This window comes from Perissodus microlepis, chromosome 8 (genome assembly GCF_051167445.1).
Source record: "Perissodus microlepis isolate ML-2025 ecotype Zambia chromosome 8, ASM5116744v1, whole genome shotgun sequence".
NCBI lineage: Eukaryota > Metazoa > Chordata > Actinopteri > Cichliformes > Cichlidae > Perissodus > Perissodus microlepis.
In genome coordinates this window covers 26455980-26474121 of record NC_140468.1, presented here as the reverse complement: position 1 = coordinate 26474121, position 18142 = coordinate 26455980, and the positions used below count along the sequence as shown (strand labels likewise).

Sequence of the window (18142 nt, the reverse complement as noted above, 5' to 3'; positions counted from 1 at the left end):
TTATTCCTCTTGTCCTACTATTAATATTTTATTTCTACAGAGCTGGTGTAGAGCACCAACAAATTCATTGTACATGTACAATGACAGTAAAGGTATATTCTATTCTATTGCATTGAATTCTATTCTATTCTATGTGTGTATGCTGCATGTTGTCTTTGTAAGGCAGAGGTTATGAGGAAAACTACTATCCTCATTCCTTATCCTGCCAGCAGAGTTCAAGCTGTGTCCAACAGCAGATTTATTTAAATAACTAAAAAAATAAGAGATGTGTGGGGATTCAGAGGCCTGGCAGCGGGCTGTTAACGTTGTGCCTGCCAATATATTTAACACAATGTGTTTACCGGTCATGTATTTGCTGTCATCTTACTTAGCACTTTCCCTGCCACTGATGAAATGTTCCAGTAATCAGTGTTTTCATGTTATGTGCACTTTCATTTGATAATAATATGTATATATCTTAATATATACATAATATAACTAGAAAAAAACAGAAAAAAAACTAACTAGAAACTAGTGGAAAAAAGAGATCTTCAATGGGGAATGCCAATCTATGTACAACCTTTAATCACTGCTAGCTACCACCAAGTTCAAAAGTACACCATCATCATTAAAGCTTACTTTTTTCTGAGACTATTTTGATCTACAAATCTTCTGTAGATCTGTAGAGATGTTTAGTTGCATGAACCCTGTTTTCTTTTTCTTTTTTTTTTGCGCTGTTCGAGAGTTTCTTAAGCACCTTAAGCCTGCCACTTATGACTAAAAGCATAAAAGAAAACTTTATTTGCAGGTGCTTCCAGAAGCCAAGGCAGGCCATCCTAACAATTATTATATGTAAATGTACTCTTCATAATTTGCCTAAAAATACATTTGATGCAGTTATTTCAAGATAACAAAGTTTAAAATGTTTTTAATGTTGTAATAACATTAATCACAAATATGAGCTTTTGTTTTTCTCAAGGTCATGGTACAAATATAGAAAACTACCTGGTTGCCTTTTGTGGTTACTAAAAGAGTTAATCCATCCAGCTAGATCACTGAACTGTGCTGTTCTGTGAAGCTGCAGTGGGGTCTATTGCCAGTATAATCTCATCTGTAACAGAAAGGTGCCTTATGATATCTGTTCCTATCACTGAAAAAAAAGTGCAACTGGGGGCTACTGAATTTGCTAATTTACTTCATGAATAATTTAGTAAATGGTCAGTTGTCACCTGGTCAGTTGTAATCTCCATCACAACTGACCAGGTGTGGAGTCAGCTGAAGAAGATGAAAAGCAGGAAGCCCACGGGTCCAGATGGAATCAGCTCCAGACTATTGAGGGACTGTGCAGATCAACTCTGTGAGGTTATCACATACCTAAGTCTGGAGAGGATCCCCATTCTGTGGAAGACCTCCTGCAGGGTGCCGGTCCCAATAGACCTATTCCTCTGACTTCACACCTGATGAAGACCATGTAGAGGATCATACTTCACCACCTTCACTCACTAGTCGGGAGAGATGTAGACCCGCTGCAGTTTGCCTACCAGCCGAACATCGGGGTGGATGACGCTTACATCTAACTGCTGCATTGGGCCGTCTCTCATCTGGAGAGCGACAGGTGCACTGTGAGAGTTTTTTTTATTCCTCCAGTGCCTTCTGGACTGTCCGCTGAAGTCCATCAAGCAGGTTGGGGAGAGAGGAGGTTGTCTAAGCTAACATCCATCATGGACAACACCTCCCACCCCCTGCAGGAGACTATACGAGCACTGAGCAACTCATTCAGCAGTAGACTTTTACACCCACAGTGTAGGAAGGAGCGCTACCACAGGTCATTCTTACCAGCAGCTGTCAGACTCTATAACACAGTTTAACATGGTTATCCTCCTCATCACCTGTTTAATTGACATATCATGCGTTCCTTAATTGCAGCTTGTTTGTACACGGTATTGGGATCATTAGGATCATAACCTATCATTAACTATACTTTGAAATATTAGTGAGAAAGAGTGCATATATGTATATATGTGAATTTTCACTGATTTAGTGGATTTGTCGTTATTGTTATATAGGCTGGTTTTTAAGCTGCAAAGACAAATACAAGACTATAGTTAGATAGTCTTAATTGTTATCACATCATACAACAATCAAATCAGCAACAATGAAAAATAATGTGTGATAAGATTTGTGGAATGTTTTATTTTTCGGTATAGGTTAACTGACTGTAACAAACTTGTATCAGTGTCTTGTAGTAAGCTGAGCTACAGCAGTGTACAACACCAACATACTAATGTAAGGTACCTTAGCGAAAGATGCATGCTGCTACAACATAAAACAATGTCTCACTCATCTAATTTCCTTAGTGATTATTGAAGTATTCTAATTGTAATATCAGTTCATATTTTTGATTTGTTTGGCTTTTTAATTCATATTTAATTTATATTTATATATTTAATTCACATTTTCTTACTGTGGTATTAACTGCTTTATTTCAATAGAATGTATTAAGACTGAATCATCTTCAGTTATAATCGTGCATCAATAGCAAATTGTATTGCTCCATTTGCAAAGTTTTTTAGTTTGCTGAAGAGACAAATTAACATAATCCACATTCTGCAGCTGCAGCATAGAAACTATATGTCACAATTAACCTATCATATAATAGGGAATAGTTGTGTGACAGACCCTACCGTTCACCAGAGGGTGAAAATGTACTTTGTCTTCTTTCCAGTGTCAACCTGACAGCAATGCAATCCATGTTTCTTTAAGTGTGACTGTTCTGTTTGTTCAGCATCACTGACATACAGCACATAGAAATCGATGCAAAAGCCGACGTGCTCAGGCTTTCTAACTAGTTGCTGTATCTGCAAAGTCTGCAGTGTCAGATTACAAACTTCTGCACTTTTTAAGCAATTTTTAATACCTGCCCTCAATCTTTTTTATGCATTACTCTAAAAGACACATGGCACCCTAACCATAAAATAGCTGCCTAGCATCCCAGAAGATCAATCAAGGTAATAGAATGAGTAAATGTAAATGTGTGGCTCCATTTCCCATAACTGTAGCTGCTGCAGCTATCAGAGGCCAGTGCAATCTGTTCTTGTCATACCGAGGCTGAGGAAGAAGCCTGAATAATATATTCAGACTGGGAAATTGAATAAGGGTGGTGCTTGTCAGCACTGTGGGGTGGTGTGTGAACATTATATGATTGTGTGTGTGTGTGTGACTGGAATCCACTGATCTTCAAGCCAGTATTTTATCCCTGGGCAAAACAACATAGTTATCACAAGAGTATATGATTAGCTGTTGTTGGGTTGTACGGAAGCAACAGTGGTAAGACCAAGGCAGCTCAGACGCTGTGTGTGTGTGTGTGTGTGTGTGTGTGTGTGTGTGTGTGTGTGTGTGTGTGTGTGTGTGTGTGTGTGTGTGTGTGTGTGTGTGTGCGCGCATCACACAGGAGTCATAAATTCAAGCTAAATTAAAGTAAGCAACATCAAACATAGTCTAAATGCCATGCCTATGAAATTTTCTTTGTGGTATGTGGCTATCATCCTGCACAGACACATATACACCAAGATTGTACTTCATTTGCAAGCCTTTAAACATGTATATGAAAGGATAGGAGGCACACAGCAGACCGCAGTTACTAAGAATCTATCCATGACAGAGCTCAAATTCAAAAAACATTCATTAGATAAAAATGCTCAAAGTACATGAGTGAAATGAAAGCCAGGTCAGTTTTGAGTAAATTCTTCATAATTTGCATACAGTGCAGTGCACCAGTGTAAGTGAATAAAATACTTGAACCCACAATGGCCTGTGTGCCATATGACTACTGTGTCAAATATACAGGTCTATAGAATTTCCTAAATATGGAGATATATCTACAAGAAGTGTGGTTGCATTCACATTCTGCAATGCTCCCCTTCAAATGACATCTTTCTCATATAGTTCCTCAGCCTTGCTTAAAACTGCACATTTGCAATTGCATATATCCCGATACATGCAGAGATTTTCTGTACTGTAGCTTAACCCTTGCTGTTTACACTCAGATTGCTTATGTTTGCTAACAAAAATCCATGCTTAGATTTTCCTGTTTAAAAACAAGACAACTTGATAGCAGTGTGGTTCAAGTGCCCAGGGTGAAAGGGTCCTGCTGAAATTCCAAAGACCTGTCCTTTACTGAACAGAGCTCTAGACTAACTTTTTGCCACGGTTGCACTGGTGTGCCTAACTTTTTTCTTAGGCGCACCAGCACAAAAGTCCTCCTCTGACGACCTGTTTGCTGCTACCTGCTGCTGAAAGGCCGTGGGGAGAGGGGACACTTGGGCAACGCATTTACCACGACATATAATGTGTTTTCTGGATACACTGTGCTTTTTCAGCGTTCAAAGATTGATGGCTCTGTGTCAGAGCACTGGCTATGAATTTCAGACATATCAGGCCTTAACTTAACAAAACAGTTATCAATAGACAGACAGTCAGAAATATTATAATTCTGATCATTCAGTACTGATACATGTGAGACCTAATCAGAATTGTGAACATCACATCAGATACCTTTGTGTCAAAGTAACTGAGGATAAAACACAGAACATGAAGGAGATTTTCCTGGCCTGGCTTTTTGTAGCAGATAACCTTAAAAATATTCTGCAGTTTTGCATAATTTTAAAAAGTTTACATTTCTTCAGTATTGAACAGCAGAAATTAGGCTTTCTTGTCCGAGGACATTTAAGTAAAAAAAAAAAAAAAAAAAGACAGCGGCTGATAACGCTGTAAACAACAGTAGACTGATGGGTAATAAGCGAATGAATAATGCCGAAAACAGAAATTTGAAATGGGAAACTGTTCTTGAAGTACACACACACAGGGAGAGAGAGAGAGAGAGAGCTGTGCATGAAGTGTGATTTTATCGTGGTGGAAGCAAAACAGCAAAAGTAAGAGCGAATTCATGACGATGTTTATCAAATGTGAAGCGTAATTTGGATCTTCTTTTGCTGCTGGTTCAGTGAATTTTGGTTGGAGAGATACAAAACCTGCAGCTCAGAATCTAGCGCAAAAAAGACATAAATAGCGCGGACCCGACGCATCAGAATCAGTGAGCTGTCGGCTTTCAGCCCCTATGGCGTGTCCGTGTCCATGCTGTCGGGTGAGAAAGCCGAGAAAGAGAAAGATGCGTCGGGTCCGAGCTCTGTGTTTACGTCTTTGTGTGGAATCCGTGTACCTGCTCTCATTTACTGTTTGGTGGTTGTTGAAATAGTTTTGTGAGCTTTAACCTGAGATTCTGGGGTTTCTGGCAAAATACATTTACATTTAAAAGTCGATTCAGGATTTAATGAATCATCGCTTTATTCAAGCTACTCACCTCTCTCTATCCACCTGCACTTTCAACTGGACCACGGCCAATCAGAGAGGTCCCGCTCCTGACTATTTCTGATTGGTTTAGACCACGATAGGGGCACAATGTGTGTCTGTTGTTGACCACACTTTGGCTGTGTCCCAATCCAGCGACCGCACGCTCCTGAGTATGCATTTTGAGACCTATTACGTCACAGCCACACAACCACAGCTGTCCCAATCCGAAGTGTACTCCAAATGCGTACTCCAAATGCGTCGTCGATTTCCCAAAATTTGAAGTGTGGTCCGGTGTACTAGTGATGTGTCGGTCGCGAACGAAACGGCTCTTAGAGCTGACTCTTTGAAGTGAACGACGCGAGCCGGCTACTTATTGGGAGCCGTGGGTTTTTTTTTCTTTCTCTCACCCTCTCTCTCGCACTTTTTCCACTTTTTTCCGCTTGTGCTGGGAGGAGGGGGGAGGGGCGGTAGTTACACTCGCAGTAGCACAGGAACAGAGCAGGAGGGAAAGAGAGAGAAAGAGAGCCAGGGACAACAACCTGACATTAGGAAGGTATAGTAAGCATCCACAACTATTTTCAGTTGCCATCCGCAACTGAAAATAAAGGATTCAGAAAGTTTATTCATGCAGGCCCATATGACAGAGAATGTGCATCTTCTTTTTGTTTTCATATTGTGGCGAGCTCAGACAAGGAGGAGACGGAGGTATCGTTTGGTCTTGCTTCCCGTGAGCTAGCCAGGGAGCACAGCCGTTTATTAACACAGGCAGACCAGCACACCACTACAACAACAAAAAAAGGCGCTCTCTCACCCGGAAACACACAGCCGCAGAGAGAGCGTCACCTGTAACCATGGCAACAGAACAACAAAACATAACTGTCAAAACAAAACCCCGAACAGCCCTGACCCGCTACATAGCCCCCACCTAAGGGGTCAGTCGTCCCCGACAACCCCATTACCCAACACAAAGTCCTGCAAATGTCCAGGTGTCTTCTTCTGGCGCACCGGCCGATCTCGACCGGCGGGGGAAAAGTCACTCGGATCAGAGCATGGGGTGCCACCAGCATCCCCTGCCCCGGCGTCTGCTGGAGCGAGCGGTCGGTACGGTGAGAGTCTGTCCTGGTGCAACACCACCATGCGCCCCGGGCCTGGCATGCGGATACGGTACACCACTTCTGTTAACCGCTCCACGACCTCCGCCGGCCCTTGCCAGTGACTGCAGAGTTTGGGGGACACTGCTCTCTTGCGAACCGGGCAGTACACCCAAACCTTGTCGCCAGGCATGAAAACCCCCCCTCAGCACTTGGTGTCGTAGGCTCTTTTCTGTCGTACTCCAGCGCTGGCCTGGGCCTGGCGGGTGTAGTCATGAACCACCTGCTGCCGCTCCCTCAGCCTCCTGTAGTAGTCCATCTCTGGCCCACCATCAATCTCTGGCTCGGGGGGGGACCCGAACACCAGATCCACAGGCGTCCGGAGCTCCCGTCCAAACATCAGAGCGGCAGGTGTGCACTGGCTGGACTCCTGAACCGCAGTCCGATACGACCAAAGGACCAGGGGCAGATGTCGGTCCCAATCCCACTGGTGGCGGCTGGTGAGAATGGCGAGCTGGGTGGCCAGCGTGCGGTTGAAGCGCTCAACCAAGCCATCGCTTTGCGGGTGGAGCGGTGTGGTTCTCGTCTTCTCCACCCCCAGCCGCCGGCAGATCTCCCCGAAGACCTTCGATTCGAAGGTACGCCCCTGGTCACTGGGGAGCTCAGCCGGGACCCCAAAACGGGTGAACATCTCCTCCACCAGCTTCTCAGCTGTCGTCGTTGCGCTCTGGTCCGGCACTGCGTAGGCCTCTGGCCACTTCGTGAAATAGTCCATAGCCACCAACACATACCGGTTCCCTGACTCTGTGACGGGGAAAGGCCCTAGGACGTCCACTCCCACTCTTTCCATTGGGGCCCCCACCAGGTACTGCTGAAGGGGGGCAGTGGAGCGTTGAGTTGGGCCCTTCTGTGCCGTGCAGGTGTCACAGCAGTGCACATGAAGTTCCACATCCCGTCGACAGCCAGGCCAGTAGAACCGTCCCCTGAGACGGCGGAGAGTTTTGGCATTCCCATAGTGGCCGGCCCCCACCGAGCCGTGGACAAGCTCGAGCACCTGCGACCGCAGCGACCGAGGCACCAACAGCTGCAGGAGATCTCTGCCCTGACCGGGGGCCCGCCATCTCCGGTACAGGAGGCCGTCGTGGGTCTCCAGGTTGTTGTACTGGGAGTAATAGGCCTTCACTTCGGGCTCCTGTCCCGACACCCCCGTCCAGTCTGGGCGTTGTGCCGCCTCCAGCCAGGCCCCCACCTGAACCAACGTCGTGTTGGCCTCCTTCTCCCGCTTCAGCTGCTGCGTGGTCAATGGGAGCCATCCCCCTCCGCTGACCGCGGCCTGAGCAGTAGCCACCCCCAGCGCCTCCTGGGCCCGCTTCTCCTGTCGCAGACAGTAGCGGCACTCGATGGCCATGCAAGGCCGTCTGGAGAGGGCATCAGCGTTGCCATGCTGTCGACCTGCCCGATGCTGGATCTCAAAGTCGTAGCCCTGAAGGACCTCCAACCAGCGGGCCACCTGACCTTCTGGGTGTTTGAAGTTCAGGAGCCAAGTCAGAGATGCATGGTCAGTGCGCAGGAGAAACCGGCAGCCGTGCAGGTATGGCCGGAAGTGCCGCACCGCCAGCACTACGGCCAGCAGCTCCCGCCGAGTCACGCAGTAGTTCCTCTCGGCTCGCCCCAGAGCACGACTGAAGTACGCCACCACCCGTTCTCCAGCCTCGTCCTGCTGGGAAAGGACCGCCCCGACTCCTACATTGCTAGCATCAGTGTCCACAATGAAAGGTTGCCGGGCGTCGGGGTAGGCCAGGACTGGGGCTCTGGTGAGGGCCTCCTTCAGCTGTGCAAAAGCCGCAGCACAGGCATCCCCCCAGCCAAACAGCTGTCCCTTGTCAGTCAGGCGGTGGAGGGGACTGGCCATCGTCGCGAACCCCTTGATGAACCGACGGTAGTAGGAGGCTAGGCCCAGGAAGCTCCGCAGTTCTTTGACGTTCGAGGGAGTCGGCCAGTCCCGGACCGCAGCCACCTTTGCGGGGTCGGTGGCGATACCTTGAGCGCTGATCACATGGCCCAAGAACGTGGTCTCTCTCGCCAACAGCCGGCACTTCGCAGGGTTGAGCCGCAGCCCAGCTCGTCGGATGGCACTGAAGACCTCGCTCAGGTGAGACAGTGCACTGTCGAAGTCACCACCGTGCACCAACAGGTCATCCAGGTACACAACACAGCGGCTACGAGGGATGTTCACGAGCACCCTCTCCATCAGCCTCTCAAACGTCGCTGGCGCATTGCAGAGCCCAAATGGCATGACCCTGAACTGCCACAGCCCCTGTCCAATGGTGAATGCAGTCTTAGGCCTTGCTTCGGGGGCTAGCTCCACCTGCCAGTAACCGCTGCGTAGGTCGAGGGAGCTGAACCAGCTGGAGCCGGTAACGTAATCTAGGGCCTCGTCGATCCGCGGAAGCGGGTACGAGTCCTTCTTGGTGACTGCATTGAGACGGCAAAAGTCCACGCAGAACCTCGGGCTGCCATCCTTCTTCCCCACCAGAACCGCCCATGGGCTATTGGATGGCTCGATCACCCCAGCCGCAGCCATCTCACGGATCTTCTCTTCCGCTACCTGCCGTTTTGAGAGGGGCAGCTGGTGTGGGCGCAGACGGATGGGCTGAGCAGAGCCGGTGTCGATGGTGTGCTGGACCAGACTCGTCTGCCTACAGTCTTTGTCACCGGCGGCAAAGATGTCCACATTCTCGTCCAGGAGGCACCTCAACCGCTGGCGCTGGTCGACGTTGAGGCCTACGCTGCTGCGCTGCCAAAGGTCATCAACAGCCTCGATGGTCTCGGTCGAGGGAGGTTTGTCGGGCTGAGAGGCTGAGAGGCTGAGGCTGAGGCGAGTGGAGATGACCCGGAGCCACCGGCATCCGAAATCTGCTGAGCGGCAGCTGCCCAACGCCTGTCTCGTCTGGTCCCCTCCGCTCCTTGCTTTTGGCCGTGCTGGAGGGCAAAAGTCTCTGCGCCAAGAGTGATAGCCAGCTTTGCGGTGTCAACACAGGCCCCCTAGCGGGTCAGCAGATCAAGGCCGATGATGCACTGGTACTGAATGTCAGCAAGCCAGAAGTCGTGCACCAGCTCCAGATCCTTCACTCGGATCCGCAACGGTTTCTTCCCCCGCATGTCAGTTCTCTCCCCCGTCACTGTCATCAGCTGGGTGTCGGTGGGTGACCAACCCTTCACAAGCGGCCCGGACGTTCCAGGGAGCACGCCAGGTCGTATTAGGGAAATGGTAGACCCACCAGGGCCCGGCATGGCTGGTCCTCAACACAGCAGCTCAGGTAGAGTCCCTTGAGGTGCCCGACTCGGCCCACCACCGTGCATCGTCCTTGGAGGGGGGCAGAAAGCTCGAGCGGTGGTCCCCTCGCTACACCGCTCCCTCCCCGTTTCCCTGAGGCTGCGTAGTTCTGGTCTTCAGGGCAGGTGCTGGGCAGTCACGCGCCACGTGGCCAGGCTCATCGCACCGGTAGCAGCGGTTGGTCGGTCGACGAGGACGCCTCCGGGGCACCGAGGGTTGCAGCTGGCATATCTCCGCGACCTCCCCCTCCCCGTCGCAGTCTGCGGCTCTGATTTGGGGGTAGTTTGGGGGGGGGGGCACCTGCTGGTTAGGTCGCGAGGTGAGCACCAGCTCGGTCCTTTCAGCCTCAAGGAGCGCCTCACGGAGAGTTTGAGGCATGGCCAGGCGGACGTGTTGGCGTAGTCGCTCTGGAAAAAGTCCTTGCAGAAAAGCATGCAAGCTAAGCTCCTCACGGGCTGCTGCTGGGAACTCCGGGTAGCCACGACGAGCATACAGCAACACATCCGCTGCAAAGGCGCCAAGGCTCTCCCCCAGCCAACAACTCCGGTTGGTCAGCTGCTCCCTGCTTTGATCAGTGGAGTGCCGCTGCCCGAATCGCCTCTCGAGTGCCATGGTGAGGGCCTGGAGCTCATGCTGCTCTGCCGGGGCTAGGTCAAGGAGTACCTGCAGTGCATCTCCTTCCAATGCTAGTGCTAGGTGTGTGGCAGCCTCTTCGTCGCTCCAGCCACTATGCCTCGCGGCTAGCCGGACTTGTGAGAGGTAGGGCTCTAGCGGGGTTAGCCCGTTGAATTTCGGTACCTTAGCTGGCGTGGTAGGCATAACTGCTCGCGGTTGGGGGCTCGGCGTGTGGGTCGACAGAGGTAGCCCATGAAGCATTGCCCTAGCGTCTGTCGCGACGGGCCGCCGCCGCGGTGCGCTTGCGCCGTCGGGACCCGTCGGGGGACTTACATGGCCGCTCGCTTCCTCTCTCTTCAATCGCCAGCTTCCCAAGCAGCGAATGCTCTCCTCGACGGCTTGCTATCGTTTGGTCTTGCTTCCCGTGAGCTAGCCAGGGAGCACAGCCGTTCATTAACACAGGCAGACCAGCACACCACAACAACAAAAAAAAAAGGCGCTCTCTCACCCGGAAACACACAGCCACAGAGAGAGCGTCACCTGTAACCATGGCAACAGAACAACAAAACATAACTGTCAAAACAAAACCCCGAACAGCCCTGACCCGCTACAATATTTTAATTTATATTTAATTGTGTTGTGGTTTGCAGTGTTTTGTGTTGTTTCACTTTAAATTTGTTTAAAAGAAAAAAGCTGAAAATTGAAATAGTTAAAAGTTGAAATGTAAATAGATGGTTTTTGTATTATATGATTTATTTATTACATTTTATGTGGAGTGAATAAATAAAAGTATATTTACGGTGGCCCCTACCTACAAAGCACGTACAAACTCCAAAACACAACAGAAGTGCTCCAGGATGCTAGGGGCAGTGCTGAGCTTTTGTTACCTAGTGGCTACACAAGCCAGGAAGTACCAATGACCGGATTTGGTGTGTGGTAGTAACAGGTAAATGAACTTTTTTTTTTTTTAATTATTTGAATATATATGAGTGCTTGCATATAAATACACAAACAATACACATATGCTTTCAATAGACTATGTGCACGTTAGCATATGCTACTTCCGGTGCGGAAACTTCTGTGGGGAGCTTTGTTTCCGGTTTCCTATTCGCGCCCTGTTTACGGTCCAAAAGAAGTTAAGCAAATGAATGAATCAAGTGGCGATTTACATTTCTATAGATGTCTTGGGCATTTACCCAATATATCTGTAAATTATGTTCATCGACTTGTCGATATTTTTTCCCCTGCGCCTCAGAGCAAAAGAGAAAAGGGATTCAAATGTTATATTTCTCAGTATCTGTAAACAGCGGTCCCTCGTTTATCGCGGGTGTTATGTTCTAAAAATAAACAGCGATAGGTGAAATCAAGTAGCCAATTTTATTTTTTGACGGTGCAAAACGTTTCGTGGACATCGTGGACATACAGTACTGCACTTCAGAGTCACACTTCTAGCGATCGATGCAGCGATTCTGTACTGTACAGGAGAGACGTCACGGAGGAGATCGTCTGCAGCGATCAGGACGCAGGACACAATGTGATGTAAAAACAATAAGCATGCAAACTTGCACTAAAAAATCCGCGAAACAGCGAGGTGAAAGGTGAACCGCGTTTGGCACATTTATGATTTGAATGCAACAATGCATTCAGATCATAATTCTAATTGCTGCCAGACAGGACAGAACAGGAAACAAAAGAAAAGAAAAATAAAAGTAATTAAGTTAGCTTTAATAGGTTAGTAATGTGTTATTAAATAGAAGAAGGAAGTTTTGCATTTTGTAGCTCTGTTTCCTGCTTATTACACAGAAACTACCACAGATGTTTGTCAGATCATATTGCTACCAAGGTATTACGCTACTGTTACTAATTGGTTTTGGTCTTTATTTCCACATTATTACCCCCAGTTTTTGGCCTTTATTATCCAGTTACATGAATTTAAGTGTAATATTACTCAACTATAACCACTGTTGCTGCCATGATATTACTTGATAGCTGTAATAGAAAGTGCTACCATTATTTCTTCCCAGCACACTAGGTATACTATGAAAATTGCTGTCTTACCTGTTCAATGTGCAATCACTCATCAAACATGGACACTAATTAATATTGCCAGTGGTGGTGGTAAAGTGATGGGTTTAGCTGGTGGTGGGAGCCCCAAATCAAATTATGCTTAAAGCCCTGTAATACATTGGGCTGACTCTGAGAACCATTCACTTTAAGAATAGTTTCACGTTTTCTATTTCATTTTTTAATTAGCACAGAATCATGGCCTAATCATTTTCCTCATGGTAGAAATGTTTTTACTCAGAGCAAAAAAAGCCCAGCCAAGTTATGTAAATCTCTCTAGAATGTCCAAGGGTAAACTAAGGAAACACTGGAGAGATTTTATCTCTACTGACCTAGGAAAATGGGGAACACTGAGGAAAGGGCAGTCTGGGTTTCCCTGTTCAGGCTACTGCCCTGCAAACTGGCCCTGGATAAGCAGAAGAGCTTCTGTTTGTCTATATGAGAAAACACATTTACCACCAGGTGAAACAGTGGACCTACAGAAGGCTGCACCTTTAAGGTGAGGATGCAATAGAAAGTTTAACCAAAAAAAAAACAAAACTGAAACAATTGCCTCCAAAGAAGAAACCAGAAAAGGCATTTCTGGTGTTTCAACTGGAATGACCGCTGTTTTTTTAATAAACAAAACAGTGCTAAGAACTGAGACTGTAAGAGTTAACATCCAGCCATGATACAAGTAAATTTTTAATAATCTTGAGGATTTTATGGGCTTATGGTGTTCTAGAAATTTCTAAATAAAGGGCAGTTATCAAGAATTGCAAATTTTCGACAAGGAGGGTTGAAAATGCTTTAGATGGATTGTTATTCATCCATCTTTACATGCATTGAAAATAAGTATATATATTTGCATATATATGAGTATATATATTTGTGACGGCAGCTCATAACACAACCCTTTGTATGCAACACAAACACAACACAACAATGGAGGACATTGCCTGTTCATCATTGGACTAAGGTGTTGATTTGTGTGTTGCCATCACCCTCACTGTGGGGTTCAAAAAATGTAAAAGAAAACATTTCTGAAATCAACATTTGAAAAAACAGCTTTCCTTCTTTTTGCCTCTAATCAGCCTGTGGTAGTGTCTTCACTCTCTACTTGATTTGCTAAAAGCAAATACATGTTGCTCTGTACCCACGCAGCAGATGAGTAAACAGAAGTTTAAAATGTGTTGTGAAGTATTAAAAATGAGGCAAAGACGTGGAGGAGAGCTACGGGGAACAGCATGAGGGTGAAGAACTGCAGAGAGGGTTATCACAAAGAGTGAAAGGGCAAAAACACAAATATTTCCATCTCGGCACATGTTAGATCCACTGTGTACATCTATAAAGTGTAATTATTCAAAAATCAACTTTCAAACGCTCCATTTTTATTTAACTCCTGTTTCTGAAGAGCCTGGAAGCGATTTGATCCTCCCAGTGCATGTCGGGTTGATTTACATGTACCATGTAGTGAGAGGTGTCATCTCATTATTGCTGTCTGGTGCCAGCAACCCTCAGGTGCTCACTTGGCATTATTTCACTACCTACTCAGAGGGACACGTAGCACAAAAACAAGAAACTCTCTGCATAAAAACAGGCAATCATACATTTTGTAATTGTTCCACAGAGGGTGTGATTTTCTTGACCCTTTTACCCTACTGCTCCACCCAATTTCCTTTTCTCTGATGTTTTCTCACTGTATATGTGAGCTGATGTTTACATGTCTCTGGGAAGCCAATTAAAAGCTAGCCTGTGGCTAGGCTGCACGGGATAAAAGCGCCTAACGTGACACATCCTGAATATATTCATCCTCCTAATTCACCTGTGGAAGTCATGATGTGCTGATCAAACAGTGTTGGGCTTTGCATGCATTTGCATGTAACTGATCTGGTTGAATGGCATAAAAAAGGCTCAAGAAAGGAAACAAATTGTTAATCACATGGCCAGAAGATTATTTAGAAATATTCCAAGTGCCACCTAGTTATTCCATTCTTTAGCCTAATACACAGATTTTCTTCATTTAAAAAAAATATTGTAGGCTTTACCTGACAATATAAAGCGCCTTGAGTCGACTGTTTGTTATGCCACTGTACAAATACAATTGAATTGAATTGAATAGTCATATGAATGTGTTTATTAGTTAAATCAGTTTATGGAATACAATTTTCATTTTTCTTTTTTTTTGCTTGATAATATACTTTGTATTTCAAAAAAGTTTTTAACACACAGTTCTTTATTTTAGTAATAATGGATTTTTTTTACAAAATAAAATACTAGCAGGACACTTTAGTGTATAAAAGAGAACAGCAAAGGAAATAATGGAATCAATGGCTTGACTTTTATACATAGGCATTCCATCCAGTGCTGTTGACAGTCAATATTAAAACATACCACTTAAAAATAACTGATATTTTTAGCTTACCTAACATAAATTAAAAAGTTCTATAGGATCAGAAGTATTTTTTCAACCGCACAGACCCAGAAGATGCCTCTATCCTTTATACTGTCTATGGTGGTAAAAATCAGTGCTGTCAAAATAAATGTATATGACAAGTAAGAATGTACACTACTGTGCAAAAATCTTGACCCACTCTTCGTGTCTTTACATTTTGCTTCCAATGATCTAGACTTTTTGAATTTTTAAAAGTAATCTTGAGCAAGATTTCAAGATTTCACTGTCCTCTGCTTCCCTGTCTGCTATATCTGTGGGGATAGTGTCCAGACTGGGGCATGCTAATTTTGTAGCTTCAGGAAACGCTTTTCAATGTTTGCTTTCCAGGCTTCTCTCACTGACTGTCCCTATTTTCTCAAACACTGTCATGAATCACCGGGTGAGTACTATAGCCCTCGGTGTTCGCACGTGCACTCCACCATGACCCCGCCAAACTGTCTGTCGTTCAGGAAAAGTTCGCGACTATGAAGAGCCTGGGCATTGTACAGCGTTCAAATAGTCCCGGGGCTGCCCAAATCTGACGGTCAGATTTTCACCGTCTAAATAATGTCACCCACTGCCAGGATTTTTCCACCTCGATTTTTTCTAAGATTGATTTAGTACGGGGGTCTCACCAGGGTCCTGTGCGCACTGAGGATGTCCTCAAAACTGCCGTCATTAATCCGTTCAGCCTTCTCGAGTTTTTGCGTATGGCCTTTGACCGTGAAAGGTGCCACCCAAGCTTTCTAGCATTTGATGGACTCTGCCTTCATGTCCTGGGGGGCAGGGTTATGGCTACCAACACAACAATTAGACACACACCATCTTCTTTGGCTGCTGCCTCTAAACATATCACGCATTATTAGTACTGAATTGGCAGATAGAGGAAGTAGCTGACATCCAGTCCTGCCAATGGCTGGACAAAGTTGGACTGGAAGACAGCACAGAGTCTGTCACTGAATGTCCTTCAGTGACAGACTGCTGCATCCTGGATGCATGAAGGAGCGTTTCCGCAGGTCCTTCCTTCCTGCAGCTGTCAGACTGTACAATCAAAACTGCTCCCAACAAACACAGAGGTTTACATCAGCGCTGTAACTTGCACTATGTTATCAACCGATTCACACTACAACCTGGGTTTGCCTCTTATCTTTATCTAATTTTATTTAATTTTAATAACTGTACAGTACTCTGTTTTTCGTAACTATTGTCCTTGATGTAAATATGTAAAAAAAAAATGTGTATGTTTATGTTCTGTGTCCTGTGTCCTGTTTGTTTGTATGTGTTTTTCTTGCTGCTGTTACAACCAAATTTCCCCTTGTAGGACAATTAAAGGATTATTCTATTTTATTCTATTCTATACAATCCAGCACATAACAGCAGCGTGCAAGGCAGGGCATGCGGTAGGGCATTCATGGAACGCCATAACCAAGTGACCTGCATTGTACACAGGAACATCTGTGACGAGTATGGCCTAGAAGTCCCGAGGCCAAAATAGGAGACGCCTCTAGAGTCGTGGAGAATGATCGAGCTAAGATCCTGTGGGACTTCCAGATACAGACAGACAAAATGGTGATGACTAACCAACCAGACATAGTAGTGGTGGACAAGCACATGAAGACAGCCGTAGTGATAGACTTAGCGATACCGAATGACAGCAAAATCAGGAAGAAGGAACACGAGAAGCTGGAGAAGTACCAAGGGCTCAGAGAAGAGCTCGAGAAGATGTGGAGGGTGAAGGTAAGAGTGGTCCCAGTGTGGTAAGTGGCACTAGATCCAGTGACTCCCAAGCTAGGCGAGTGGCTCCAGCAGATCCCAGGAACAACATCCGAGATCTCCGTCCAGAAGAGCGCAGTCCTAGGAACAGCAAAGATACTGTGTAGGACCCTCAAGCATCCAGGCCTCTCTTTAAGCTTGGGCCCTCTACCAGAGACCTGGGAGCTTGATGGCTCTGTGCAGTATCTTTGCTGTACCTGGTTTTGTTTGCCAGTCTTGTGATACAAGCTGCAAATGACAGTGACCTCAGACACACACACACATGCAAATATGTCTATGTTCCTTGATGCAAGAATCTCACTTTAATAATGGAGAACTCCCAGCTGTGTTTGGCCATCATTTATTTATGCTCTCCTCTTTCTTTGCCTTGAAATGCTTTCTAATACTTATGAAAGTGACACTGAAGGAAATTTTCAGCTCCTTTGTGAAGTAGTTTGAGTTTTCAATTTAATATGTTCTGTTCGACACAACAGAAGTCTACAAATGGTAATATCAGACTCAAACGCATATCTTAACACATCGCTTTTTTTGCAAGCTGATACTAATTAACATAAGCCGACTTTGCCATAAAGTTAGGTGATGTGAAATGTTTTTTCAATTCCATCTGAGTGAAGTTAAAATTAGGCAAAGAGAGGGGTGACATGCAATTGCTTCACTGTGGGGATCATTTTCTGCAACATTTCCTGCTATTGCATCTCTGCACTGCCATGCTTTTATTCAAAATTCTACATGTATGCAACTCTGTCATTACAACGACAACTGTGATGATTTATGCTAAGAAGCGATAATATCTTCTAAGCTAAGTATAATATAAAAGTGTAATAACAATTACACTGAGCAAATATGCAAAATGGGAGCTTAACAACTTAGTGCTTTTAGACAGTTAAGCTTAGCGAATGAAGTAAGCTGGACCTGTCAACCCATGAAGCATTTCAAATGGGGATGAAGACAAGGGCCAGAAAGTGTGAGGTTTATTTTTATATTTTCTGCTAAATAAAAGGTAGCAGCAGTGTGAAGTGTAATACAGGATAGAAGTAGAGCTCAATGGGCTTTCACTTTAGCTTTCCTTTATAATGCTTTATAATGCTTCTTGGTTAAGTCTGTTGTCTCTCAGCTACTTAGTGAGACATGCAGTTTGTACACAACTATCTGACATGCAGATCTATATATTTCCTAGAAACATGATCTCCCCATTTTGTTAGCTAACATTGCATTTTCTAAGACTAACAGTATCTTAGCAAATGGATCCTTGCTTTAACTGAATCTCTACAGCCATAGCTTTCTTTTATATTTAAATATTTGTATATGTACCATTTAAAATTTCCCCACCTCTTTCAGTTCCTCTGGGTGGAAACCAGGGCATTTCCAAACTAACAACATAGCTGCTGACATAGTATTTCCACCCATTCCTAGGTTTGCACTCAGATCTTCCCATTTTATCATGCCTGAAACACTTCACCTGAGAGTTGTCCAGAAGGTATTCCAGTCACATGCCCATACTGGCTCCTTTTGGTGTGCAAC

General features: G+C 45.6%; 1 pseudogene; it reads left to right on the top strand.

Annotated features, from left to right (window-relative positions):
• Positions 1-12775: 12775 nt before the first annotated feature.
• On the top strand, positions 12776-16843 carry LOC146382120 (uncharacterized; annotated as a pseudogene).
• Positions 16844-18142: the final 1299 nt, after the last annotated feature.